Source organism: Terrapene carolina, unplaced genomic scaffold, assembly GCF_002925995.2.
Source record: "Terrapene carolina triunguis isolate 2854851 unplaced genomic scaffold, T_m_triunguis-2.0 Scaffold402, whole genome shotgun sequence".
NCBI lineage: Eukaryota > Metazoa > Chordata > Testudines > Emydidae > Terrapene > Terrapene triunguis.
The window spans coordinates 2,691,633-2,705,266 of record NW_020664753.1 but is presented as its reverse complement, the minus strand read 5'-3'; positions in this window follow the sequence as shown (position 1 = coordinate 2,705,266).

Sequence of the window (13,634 nt, the reverse complement as noted above, 5' to 3'; positions counted from 1 at the left end):
AAGAGCATGCACAAGCAAGAGCTTTTCCTGCCTGCCTACTAGCCAGTTTCCCCTTTCTCCCATAGAAGGCTTATGTCAGTAGAGTGTGCCCCATCTTATGAGGGATCAAGTAATTCACCCTAGCCGGGAAATCAGGTAATTCACTCTTTCCCTGCTCCATTACTTCACTGAGGGCAGGCTGGTGTAATTTTCACTGCTTTGAGAGGATTAAATAGACCCTTTCCTTGCCGAGCACTGGCGTCTATATATCTCCTAGCTCGCCACAGGCCTTTGGCGTACAGAAAGCTGACCACATCTGCAAACAATATGCTTCCATTTTGACACTCAAAGGGGGATAATAAACATTTAAAAAAATCTTAAAGTGCCTCATACCCTTGCCTAGCTGCTCAAAGTGTTGAAGTTCAGATTCAATAATGCTGTATGTTTTAAAATGCTGTAAGAGTCCATAAGAAATTCCATCCTCAAAACACTAAAAAGCAGAGAAATTGGATGGGTTTGTGAAACACATAAGAAGAGAGAAAACACTGATTTTGAAGTGAACTTTGTTGTACATGTGAGTTGACATTCTACATCGGCCTGAATCAATTGACCTGATGTTCAGCACGTGTGGCCCACTCCGGGGCAGAGTTCTTTGGAACGCGGGGAGGGACTGGACTCAGCATTCTTGGGCAGGTAACCTCAAGTTTTCAAACTGTCCTTTCAATTTCATAAGATCGTTGGAAGGTTTTCTTTCAGAACCTCAAATCTCAAACACATCATGGCCCAGAAGCCCCAACCGTGGTTCATTCAAGGGCTGGCTGGAACTTTAGGGAAGGCTGGCTGGCCAATTATAAACTTGTTCAATAGGGATTTGGGGAATGTCAGATCTACATGAGGTCTCATGTGCACACTAATCTCTGAGCGCTCTAGGATGGCCACTGAAATCTCAGTGAGACATGGCTGAGTGACACCTCCAACCCTGTTTTGAGATGTGACTCTGTTCCCTTCTTTCAGGTCAGGAATCTCACGGTCACCTAGTTGTATATGATTTTGCAGAAATTATAAACCCAACCCTGCAGGGACCAAAAGCACTACCAAGACTCCTGCCCTGATCACTAACCAGCAACAATTCCCATAGAGGTTTCTTTCTACATCATTCATACCTCACAGATACATCTCTGGTGACCAGGAGGTGACAACACAGCATCTTTTTAAATGTTTCAAGCCTGTTCCTTTGACATTTCTCTCTGTTAGATTCTCAGGGGCTTGTGCTATGCCTGATGCCATCAGTTTCTCTGTAGCGCCACTCTGCACACTAAGTGGGATAGCAAATGGCTGCAGTTTCCCAGTGGAACTGTAGTGAGGACAGGAAGTTAGACCACGAGCACCCAAGGGTCCCCTTCTAAAGAGGCTCTACTCATCACAAGTGCATCTCCTCATGGCTGGGCCTGGGAATTAGCTCTCACTCTGTTTAGCACCCCATTCCGTCTGTTTGCTCATGCTGTGGCCCCATTCTCTCTCCAGGACTCAGGGGGCTCCATGTTCATGACTGTGCCCTCCAGCCAGGTCACTGTATAGCCCTCCCAGCCAGAGTAATATCCATCCAACAGCCATCCATATGTCATCTCAGGCAGTCTTCTGTTTCAAATCTAGGTGCAGTGCCACTTTGCCAGGGGCTGGTAGGGGAACCCAGGCCCATCGGCTACTCCAGGTTCCAGCCCAGGGTCCCTGAGACTAGCAACCTAGGGCTGCTCAGTCTCAGAGCCTGTCGCTGTCTCCCTGAGATCCCTGCTACCCCACCTCTCTATCTCTTAGCCCGTCTCTGGGAACTTTCTCCACTCCCTGTGGCTACTTCACCCCTCTAAGCCTCTTATAAGACTCCCTAGTTCAGGATCATAGAATCATAGAAGATTAGGGTTGGAAGAGACCTCAGAAGGTCATCTAGTCCAACCCACTGCTCAAAGCAGGACCAACCCCAACTAAATCATCCCAGCCAGGGCTTTGTCAAGCTGGGCCTTAAAAACCTCTAAGGATGGAGCGTCCACCACCTCCCTAGATAACCCATTCCAGTGCTTCACCATCCTCCTAGTAAAATAGTGCTTCCTAATATCCAACCTAGACCTCTCCCACTGCAACTTGAGACCATTGCTCCTTGTTCTGTCATCTGACACCACTAAGAACAGTCTAGCTCCATCCTCTTTGGAACCTCCCTTCTGGTAGTTGAAGGCTGCTATCAAATCCCCCCTCACTCTTCTCTTCTGCAGACTAAATAACCCCAGTTCCCTCAGCCTCCCCTCGTAAGTCATGTGCCCCAGCCCCCTAATCATTTTCATTGCCCTCCGCTGGACTCGCTCCAATTTGTCCACATCCTTTCTGTAGTGGGGGGCCCAAAACTGGACGCAGTACTCCAGGTGTGCCCTCACCGGTGCCGAATAGAGGGGAATAATCACTTCCTTCGATCTGCTGGCAATGCTCCTACTAATGCAGCCCAATATGCCATTAGCCTTCTTGGCAACAAGGGCACATTACTGACTCATATCCAGCTTCTCATCCACTGTAGTCCCCAGGTCCTTTTCTGCAGAACTGCTGCTTAGTCAGTCAGTCCCCAGCCTGTAGCAGTGTATGGGATTCTTCCATCCTAAGTGCAGGACTCTGCACTTGTCTTTGTTGAACCTCGTCAAATTTCTTTTGGCCGAATCCTCCATTTTCTCTAGGTCACTCTGGACCCTATCCCTACCCTCCAGCGTATCTACCTCTCCCTCCAGCTTAGTGACATCTGTGAACTTGCTGAGGATGCAATTCATCTCATCATTCAGATCATTAATAAAGATGTTGAACAAAACTGGCCCAAGGACCGACCCCTGGGGCACTCCGCTTGATACTGGCTGCCAACTAGACACTGAGCCTTGATCACTACCTGTTGAGCCTGACAATCTAGCCAGCTTTCTATCCACTGTGACGGGGCAAGGCCAGATGGCTATAGTAAAGTAATGAGAAACAGAAATATTAGCCACAGGCTAAACAAATCCCTGTTACCAGGATAAGCAAATGGCAGCTGCTCCAGGTCAATTAAGATACCTGGGGCCAATTAAAATCTTTCCAGAAGGCAGAGAGGACAGCTAGGTTGCTTGGGACACCTGAAGCCAATCAGGAGCTGGCCGAAACTAGTTAAAAGCCTCCCAGTTAGTCAGGTGGGTGTGCATGTCAGGAGCTGTAGGAGGAAGCCATGCTGTTGGAGAGACTGAGCCCTGAGGTAAGGGTGAAATGGATCTTGAGGAAGTGGGGGCTGCTGTGGGGAAGTGGCCCAGGGAATTTTATGTGTCCTGTTTCTAAAAAGTCAGCTACCATAGCTGATACTATTTGGGTCCTGGGCTGGAGCCTGGAGTAGAGGGTGGGCCCTGGCCCCCTCTTTGCTCCCTGATTAATCACCGAGACTGGGAGACAACAGAGACTGTGCAAGGGAGGATAGCTTCTCCTCACCTCCCTTGCTGGCTTATGATGAAAATGGCTCAGTAGGCTGTGACCCTTGCCTCTAGAGAGAGAAGGGCCATGTGGAGGGTCACAGTGAGCCTCTGAGGCTAGTGAGATCTGCCAGGAAATGCAGGACCCACAGAGACAAGGACAGATCTTTGTTGCACCGTATTATAGTCTATTAATCCAATCCATACTTTTTTAACTTGCTGGCAAGAATACTGTGGGAGACCGTATCAAAAGCTTTGCTAAAGTCAAGATATATCACATCCACTGCTTTCCCCATATCCACAGAGCTGGTTATCTCATCATAGAAGGCAATCAGGTTGGTCAGGCATGACTTGCCCTTGGTGAATCCATGTTGACTGTTCCTGATCACCTTCCTCTCCTCCAAGTGCTTCAAAATGGTTTTCTTGAGGACCTGCTCCATGATTTTTCCAGGGACTGAGGTGAGGCTGACCAGTCTGTAGTTTCCCAGGTTCTCCTTTTTCCCTTTTTTAAAGATGGGCACTATGTTGCCTTTTTCCAGTCGTCCGGGACCTCCCCCGATTGCCACAAGTTTTCAAAGATAATGGCCAATGGCTCTGCAATCACATCAGCCAACTCCCTCAGCGCCCTCGGATGCATTAGATCTGGACTCATGGACTTGTGCATGTCCAGCTTTTCTAAATAGTCCTTAACTTGTTCTTTCACCACTGAGGGTTGCTCACCTCCTCCCCCTACTGTGTTGCCCAGGACAGCAGTGTGGGAGCTGACCTTGTCTGTGAAGACTGAGGCAAAAAAAGCATCGAGTACTTCAGCTTTTTCCACATCATCTGTCACTAGGTTGCCTCCCCCATTCATTAAGGGTCCCACACTTTCCCTGACCTTTTTCTTGTTGCTAACATGCCTGTAGAAACCCTTCTTGTTACCCTTCACATCCCTTGCTAGCTGCAACTTCAGTTGTGTTTTGGCCTTCCTGATTCCACCCCTGCATGCTTGAGCAATATTTTTATACTCCTCCCTAGTCATCTGTCCAAGTTTCCACTTCTTGTAAGCTTTGGTTTTGTGTTTAAGCTCACCGAAGATTTCACTGTTAAGCCAAGCTGGTCACCTGCCATATTTGCTATTCTTTCTGCACATCGGGATAGTTTGTTCCTGTGCTCTCAATAAGGCTTCTTTAAAATACAGCCAGCTTTCCTGGGCTCGTTTCCCCCTCATATTAGCCTGCCAGGGGATCCTGCCCATCAGTTCCCTAAGGGACTCAAAGTCTGCTTTTCTGAAGTTCAGGGTCTGTATTCTGCTACTCTCCTTTCTTCCTTTTGTGAGGATCCTGAACTTAACCATCTCATGGTCACTGCTGCCCAGGTTGCCACCCACTTCTACTTCCCCTACCAATTCTTCCCTAGGATAGGACCCCAGTGCTTACTCTCCCCCTGCATTTCCCCCTTGTCCCTACCCAGCAATTTCCCTATAAAGCAGTGGTCTCCTATCTTTTTAAGCACAAGATCACTTTCTGAATTTAGGATCTGCCACAAAGAAAACGTAGAAATAACAGTAATCACACAAACTCAAACACCCTTGCCCTGCCCCTGCCCTGAGGCCACGTCCCTGCCCCACCCCTTCTCTGAGGCCCCTACCCCACTCACTCATTCCCCCTCCCTCCGTCGCTTGCTCTCCCCAACCCTCACTCACTTTCACGGGGCTGGGATGGGAGCTGGAGTGCAGGAGGGGGTGCAGGATCTGGGCTGGGGCCAAGGGGTTCGGAGTGTGGGAGGGGCTCTGGGCTCCAGGCTGGGGCAGGAGGTTTTGGTGCAGGAGGAAGTGCGGGGTGCTGGCTCCAGGAGGGGGCTCAGGCAGCAGGTTGGAGTGCAGGAGGGGGTGCAGGCTCTGGGAAAGGGTTGGAGTGCGGGGGGGGGCTCATGACTGGGGCAGAGGGTTGGGGTTCAATGGGGGGTTTGGGCTCTGGGTAGGCACTGCTTATCTCAGGCAGCTACCAGGCGGTGATGCAGCAGGGTTAAGGGAGCCTGCCCTGGCCCTGCACCGCTCCCAGAAGCAGCTGGCATATCCTGCAGTGGTTCCGGGGGGAGGGGCAGGTGGCTCTGCACGCTGCCCCCTTCCACAGGCACTGCCCCCACAGTGCCCATTGGCCACGATTCCCCATTCCCGGCTAATGGGAACTGCGGGTGGGGATAGGGGTTGCCTGCAGACGAGGGCAGCACACTGAGACCCCTTGCCCCTCCCTCCCATCCCTCACCCCCCGGAGCTGCTGCCGGACATGCTGGTTGCTTCCGGGAGCGGCGTGGGGCCAGTGCAGGGAGCCTGCCTTAGTCCTGCTGTGCCACCAGACTGTTAGCGGCCGATCTCCTGGTTTGGCTGGAGGAAGGTTAGCAACCTTAGACTGAGACTGAGATCGACTGTCAGAAGCTCCATGATCGACCAGTCGATCGCAATCTACCGGTTGGTGACCACTGCTATAAAAAGAGTGACTGCAGTGCCCTTCCTGCTCTCACTTCCTGGCTTTACACTCCTAGCCCAGCTGGGCTTCACCTGACATTAATGCTTATCAAGCCCTGGTTCCCCTCCAGGTGCAGCATCTAAGGTTAATTTGCCTCTCTTGGCCCCACTAAGCTGCTCAGGGCTTGTGTGGGATGGACACCCCATCGCACCCTCTTTCCCTGCTGATTAGCCATCTAGTCTCAGTCCCCATCCCTAAGAAATCAAGGGTGATTCTGGGTGTGATCATCCCCCCACAAACATTAGAAGTGTCCCTCCCCATCCTCTGGGTTCTGCTTTGTTCCCCCGTATAGATTCTGTGTGCCCCCTTGACATAGATTCTGTCCCTCTCCCTGCCCCATGCAGGCCAAGTGCATCCCCCACTGCCACATGAAACCCAGGCATCCTCATCACAGATTCTGGTTGTCCTCCCTCCAGGCTGATTCCACATGTGCTCCCAAGCTCCTGGCCCCCAACCCCTGTTCAAACTCTAGGTGTTCTTCCATTGCCCCAAAGATCATGTTTCCCCCATTGATCCACACAGACCCCGCCTTCTTTCCCAGAATCATGGCAGCAGCTACTCCCTCTGAGCCCAACTAGCCCATCTCTCCCCCGAGATCAGTAGCAGCATGGCCTGGCAGAGACCTGTCCTCTCTGCCCAGCCCCCAGCTGGGTGGAGATCAGAACTATGGGAAAAATCCCTCCAGCCACAACAGGCTGGGGCTGTAAACACCTGGAAAATCCAGGAGATCCTCACCTAGGGTCATGACTCTTGGATGCTAGTTCCCATTTACTGTTTCCCCAGGCCTTGGCCTGTCCTAGCCCAGAGGTAAATACGTCACTGATTAACCCAAAGGGTTCATTGTTCCCCTCTTTACTGTCCTACCAAGCCTAAAGACGTAATCAGTGACTACTGTTTCCCAGTGTAGCTCACTCCGTTAGATCACTTGAGTTTTCCTGTGGGTTTAGCAGAGCTGGGCCCAAGCAGCCAGTCCCAGATCCAAGCTGCCTCAGTATTTTTTTATTTATTTTAATTTTATTGCACTGCAAGTTGTCAAGTCACATAGAAATAAGCCTATGCAATAAATGCACTGTGATAATAGACGAACACCCATGCCAAGCTGCACCCCACCTTTTACCGTTATGGTACTGGCTGCTGGTAGACTCAGCATGCTTCCTTTATGCCGAGGGTACTGGAATTTTGTAAAAATGTCCCATGCCAGCACGGCTGTGATTTTTCAAACAAGGGTTTGTTTCTTATTTCACTCTGGCTCAAGGGAGCCAGGTTTTCTAAAGCAGCATGAGGAACTCCTGAGCCTCTCTTGCCATCCAGCAGCAGTAACTCTGGCTGAATAAAATGAGACCCTGACAGATGCCACAGCTGCATTCAGTCATCCTCGAGCAAAGGGCATGGCTCTGTCTTGGCCCTACCACTGAATATTCAAATTGCACCAGAGGGTGGGTAGCAGAGCTCTGGGGGTATATGGAAGGGATAATATGTAGGGAATGTTCTAGGTCACTAACCAGCAGAGGGGTGAGGTTCTGAAACAGCCTCCCAATAAGAGTTGTGGGGACAAAGAACTTGATTAATTTTAAGATATGGACAAATGTCTGAGTGGGATTATATGATGGGGTTGCTTGTGCTTTGGGGGGCGGAAGGCTCCAAAGCCCTGGGAGTCCCCCCACATTAATGCTTTGTTTCCAAAGCTTATGCTTCAGGATTTTAGCTGGTCACATGCAGAGGTCAGGAAGGGATTTTTGCCCCCACTGTATTTTGGGGTGGTTTTTTTTGCTCTACATCTCCGAGGCATCAGAGATGGCCACAGCTAGAGATAGGACACAGGGTGGGCTGGGGCTCTGAGGGGGCACTGATCATTCTCTCTCTCAGGTGCTTGGTTGGCTGGTTCTTTCTTACATGTACCAGATCTAACTGATCACCACAGGTAGGGTTGGAGGGAGTTTTCCTCCAGGTCATATTAGTAGCAAGCTTGGGGGGAATTTCTCCTTCCTCTGCAGGGCATAGGTCACTTGCCAGGATTATCTGGTGTATCTTACTTAATTATTTCCCTGCTATTGCAGGGGCCTCGGGCACTGGTACACCTCAGTCCCGCCGTGTTTCTGCTTGTGACTCATACTAGTGTAGTTTCCTGTGGTATGTAATATTTTCATCTAATTTTGGTCATTGGGTTGAGGGTGCGGATGGTACGTGGTGGTGGCCTGTGATATTAGGAGATCAAACTAGATGACCTCATGGTCTCTTCAGGCCTTAAACCCTATGACTGCAGGAGGCAGACAGACTGGGACTGGAGCATGGCAACATTATCTCTTTGCAGTGAAGACATTTCATGCCCAAATCATGAAGGAAAAGAACATTAGGAACTTTTCTGACTCATTTGTCCCAGAGCTAACAGACTGTCCATGCCTCAAGGACAGTTATGCTCCATTGACGGATCTAATTGTTTTGCAGTAATGACTATAACCAGCCAGAGGCATAAGTAAATTACAATTTGTCACTACCAGTATCAGTCACTTGATCATTAAGGTTGTAACTAGTTTCCCATTACAAGCTATTTTTGGGTCCTCCTCTTAATTCTTCACCGATGTCATTTCTGCTTAAAAGTTTTCACGTGTTACTTGCAGCCCCCAGAGTACTTTGGGGGCAAATCTGGAGGCCAAGCAGACAATCCACTTCTGAGGTTTAGGAAAAATAGGTGTAATTCTCCATGAAAGTTCTTGTCATTCTTGTTTGTTATTACTGAGGTTTTGCTCGAGCCGTAAGCATAAGTCACAGTATGAACCAAAGTAGGCCTGGCTTTGGCAAAGTAGCAATCCATCAGGTATTAGCTAAAGCCAAGCAAGCACAGTCCTGAGCTGAGAGGATGGTACAGGAACACCCAGACTCTCAAGTAACTGCGTAAACACATTCCTAGGAGATGGTACAGGGACACACAGACCCCTTGTAAGATAAGGAGGGGATGACTAGATAAGGGATGAGGATGTTTTGTTCAAACTAGCAGGTACAGGATAGTAACAAAGTATATGGAATGTAATATGTAACTTGTTTGTATTGATGTATAAAAGGAGAAGTCGATAGAGGGGTATCTTTGCACTCACTGAGGGAGCAGCATCCTGGTGCGCTGACTGAGGGGGTACCATTGTTGTGGGCATACATACATACGTTAGGTCAGTGCTTCTCCAAGCCGGTCCGCCGCTTGTTCAGGGAAAGCTCCTGGCAGGCTGGGCCAGTTTGCTTACCTGCCGCGTCCGCAGGTTCGGCCGATTGCAGCTCCTACTGGACGTGGTTCACTGCTCCAGGCCAACGGGGGCTGCGGGAAGCGGTGGCCAGCACATCCCTCGGCCCACGCCCCTTCCCGCAGCCCCCATTGGCCTGGAGCAGCGAACTGCGGCCAGTGGGAGCTGCGATCGGCCGAACCTGTGGATGCGGCAGGTAAACAAACTGGCCCGGACCGCCAGGAGTTTTCCCTGAACAACTGGAGGACCGGCTTGGAGAAGCACTGTTAGTGTACCTTAGGGTGACCAGATAGCAAATGGGGGTGGGCGTAATAGGCACCTATATAAGACAAAGCCCTGAATATTGGGACTGTCCCTATAAAAATCGGGATATCTGGTCACCCTAGTGCAGTGCTTCTCAATCTTTCCAGACTATTGTATCCCTTTCAGAAATCTGATTTGTCTTGCATACCCCAAGTTTCATCTCACTTAAAAACTACCTGCTTACAAAATCAGACATAAAAATACAAAAAAGTGTCACAGTACATTGTTACTAAAAAAATGCTGACTCTCATTGTGTGTATGAAATTGTAGTTTGTACTGACTTCGCATGTGCTTTTTGTGTAGCCTTTTGTAAAACTAGGCACGTATCTAGACGAGTTGGTGTAGCCCCTGAAAGACCTCTGAATGCCCCCAGGGGTACACGTACCCTGAGTGAGAACCACTTCCCTAGTCTACCTGTAACCAGGGAGCCAGGGTGCTAGGACAGTGTTTCATAGACCATAAACCTGGCCAAGTGCCTCTGCCACTGAACCGAGCTTGTGGTCTTTCTTTATGAACAACATCGAATCAGCAGTTGCACCCGCCGCTAGCGCAGCTGACATCGGTCTGCCAGAAACAGCAGCCGTAGCAACGTTGCAGCAAGAACAACATTCCGCACCATGAACAAACAGTTACAGTTCTCAAAAATGCTTAGGCCTAGAAATGTCAAACATGTATCAGTCAAGAGTCTTTGATGAGATGTAGTGCATGGGGCTAGCTCTAGCAAGCCTGGATACCTGTTTAGAAGTTCTGCATTCTGAATCTTTGAATGCTCCATCAAGTTTTGGCAGACTTTACAAAGTTCACCAGTGCCCCACTCCAAAAAAGGACTAAGTGTATACTTAAGCCCATGATTAACAGCTGAAGTCAATGGGACTCCTCTGATGGTTAAAGTTATGTGCTTTGCTGTGTCTGGTTAACTTTATTGAATTCGCCAAACATCTGATGGCATTTATAAAGGACTCTCTAAGTCTGGCAGACTAACACACAAGAGTCCAGGTTATTACATTCCTTAACTGTGCTAAAGTCATTGGTCCCAGAGCAGAAAAGTAATTAATGAAAGACTCAATTGATTAAATAAAACAATTGAGCGGGTACTTGTTTAATATATACAGGGTAAAAGACATGCTGCAGGATATGGTATGCCTCAGAGATTCCACTGGACCTACAGCTCTGCATCCACTGACTTGTAAAGTACATTGGTGGGCTGGTAATAACAGTAATTCTTAAACAATACTATTGAAAAAGTTAAGGAAATTCCTCGTTAAAAAATAAACATTGTTATGTTTTTTTGGCACTTAGATACCACGGTGATGGAAGCATTCGCCAGGCAGACAAACAGATGATGGATGGGAAGACAGATAAATTTGTAAGTTAGTAATAATACCATAAGGACAAAAGTATTAAAACCTTTTCTTAGAAAGCCAAACAATTCTGAATTCAAAGTATGCTTACAAGACTGCAGGATCATCAATCCATCAAGAGAGAGAACAAACGGACAGCTGAAAACTTCGTCTAGCAGAAATTTTGCCTTAGCTGTGTATAGCCTTAAAGGGGGAGACAAAGAAAGACCTTTTCAATGGGTTGTATGAACAAAACTCTTCTTCCAGAACCCAGGGAAGAGGGTCAATTTAGGTGTGTCAATGGACACAAAAGCCAAGAAATTGATTAAAGGGAACCCTTTAAACTCAAAATTCAGATTCTTAAAAGGACAACCCAGTTTATAATTGTCACAAACCAAAAAGTGGAAGCTTAGCCTTACTACTGAATGGGAGGAGCTGATAGCATACAACTGCTCCAGATGACAAAACATCAAAGGGAAAATATTCCGTCCACCTGAGACGTGTCATAGGATGGCAAGCTAGACAACAAGATGAGGACAGGACACTCTGGTATTTGCAGCAAGATCATTTGATGGCTGGTGCCTGGGAGGTGGGGGTGGAAGAGAACATTTCCTGAACACACAGATCGTAACTGAAGGAGTTTTATGCTCTGATGGTGGGCTGGCCTTATGGCTATGGATACAGAAGGGTGTGGTCAGATGTTTGGCTGTGTGTGTAGGTTGGCTGTGTGTGTTCTTTCTGCATACTGTACTGACTCTGGCCAGATAGCCTGTACAGCAGGCCCCATTCAAACTGCCCAGTAAACCCACAGACTCTGTTTGTGCCAAAGGAACTTGGTCAGGTTTGTCATCAACAAAGCACGGTCCTAATGTCCTTGCTCAATGGTGACAGGTACACTAACACATGTATGACCGTTGCAATGGACTAGCTCAGTTAATGGTGGGACTTTCCATTATAGCCAAAGACACTCCCTCCAAGAAACATCTTTATACACAAATACAAACAAGTTACATATCACCCGACATCTCTAGGTGCCACCCTCTGATGTATTTGTTGGTTTGATCAAAACATCTCTATCCATCATTCGGTCATCCTGACCTTATAATTAGGATGGGTCAATGTGTTCCTGTTATCTTTGGGGAATGTGCTGGTATCAAGGTATTCTGGTACCACCCTTCTGGAATGTGCTTGCGTGAGTGCTCTGTGCCCAGCACCTCTTGGGAATATGTGTTTTTGCAATATCAGTCCTGTGCTTGCCAAATTCTGTGAACAGGGCCTACCTCTTGCTCACAACCTGACTGCTTCAGAAAAGTTTTGACCACTACTTTAGTTCAGGCCTCATACCAGGCCTCTGAAACAAGGCCTTATGTTTCAGGCCCTCTTCTTACTACAAAGGGTATGAATGAACTGATGGTGTGAAGTGCAAGCAAGTGGGAAAGGGCGTACTTCTCTACTGCTTACATTGCTGGGGGTTGTCGGATTTTGGTAAAATGATAGGAAGTGACAGTCAGAAACACAAGATCAGGGGCATAGAAAGTTGAGCAACGATGAATAAAAGAGACACTGGCTTTTGTAAGAGCCTAAACCAAAGCCGCAGACCCAAACCCAGAAGGTGCAGGTGAGGATGGTTCAGAAAATAGGACAGGATCGGAAATTCACAGCTATTCTCTAGCTCAATGAGTCCCCAACTCCAAACACCCGTTATACATTGGGAGATTCCAGATCTCAATTTGAATTTGGCAACAGTGACTCATCTCTACTCTTACTCTAGGTTTGGGAGCTAACATCTAATTACATGTTGTATCAAGCCATGAAACAGCCACCTCTGACTTTTTTCTGCCTCAATTCTGACTTGTGGCTGCTATTCTTGGCGGATGTGAGTATGGAAAGAAATAAACCAATAACTCTTCCTAAGGGTTTTCCCCCGCACTACTGTTACTAGAGACCCTGAAATTGTCCCTGAATCCTGGAGCAAAGTGGTGTTCCTGGGGACTGGTTGCTACACCTCTTAGCACAAGATAAGTGATTTTGTACAAGTGTGGATTAATAGTCAGGTGGCTCAAAATGAGTGCTGGGGGTGGGAAGAAGGGAAGTCCTTGAAATAGACTCGGCAAACACAACCGTGTACTCTTTGGAAGAGAAGCACTTTGCAGAGGGAAGTCAAAGTGTGCACTCCAGATTTTAAAGGTATGATGGGAGGCATATGCTGCTATTTATTTTAATGTTGCAATATGGATTTATTAGTGAAAGCTAATGTATTTAATATCTTACCAATGAGTTTTAAAAGTGTTTGCTGCAGTATATACATTACGTGTGTGTAACCTGATGGGTTTTGGGAGATGTTAGGATGCTAAAATTATCTCTGATTCTCAAAAAACGGATCTAGAAGGCTATAGGAGGCGAATTACAGGCTGGCTATTGTAACATTAGCCTATATTGATCTAGGGCATATTCACTGAGTCAATGCAGCTAGGTCTGATGGAAGACAAAGGGTCAAAGTCTGTCTTTGATTATACATGTACAAGTTTCACTGTCTTTGGTGGAAATTGTACACACACGTGAGGGGAGAATTTGGCCCTGAATATGAATGCAAGTGTGTGCGCACCTTTAACAAATATGTGGGGTATCTTATCTCTTGGTTACTGGTTTGAATTCAATCCTGGATGAGGTGGTATGATGAAAATCACTACCACTTGATAGGCAGTTTGTCTCTATGTTGGGTGATCTCTGTCCATTCCTTAGTAGACAGGGAGCCACATAACTGAAAGACACCATCATGATTGGCAGTCTCAACAGCAAGGCTAAGGTTTACTT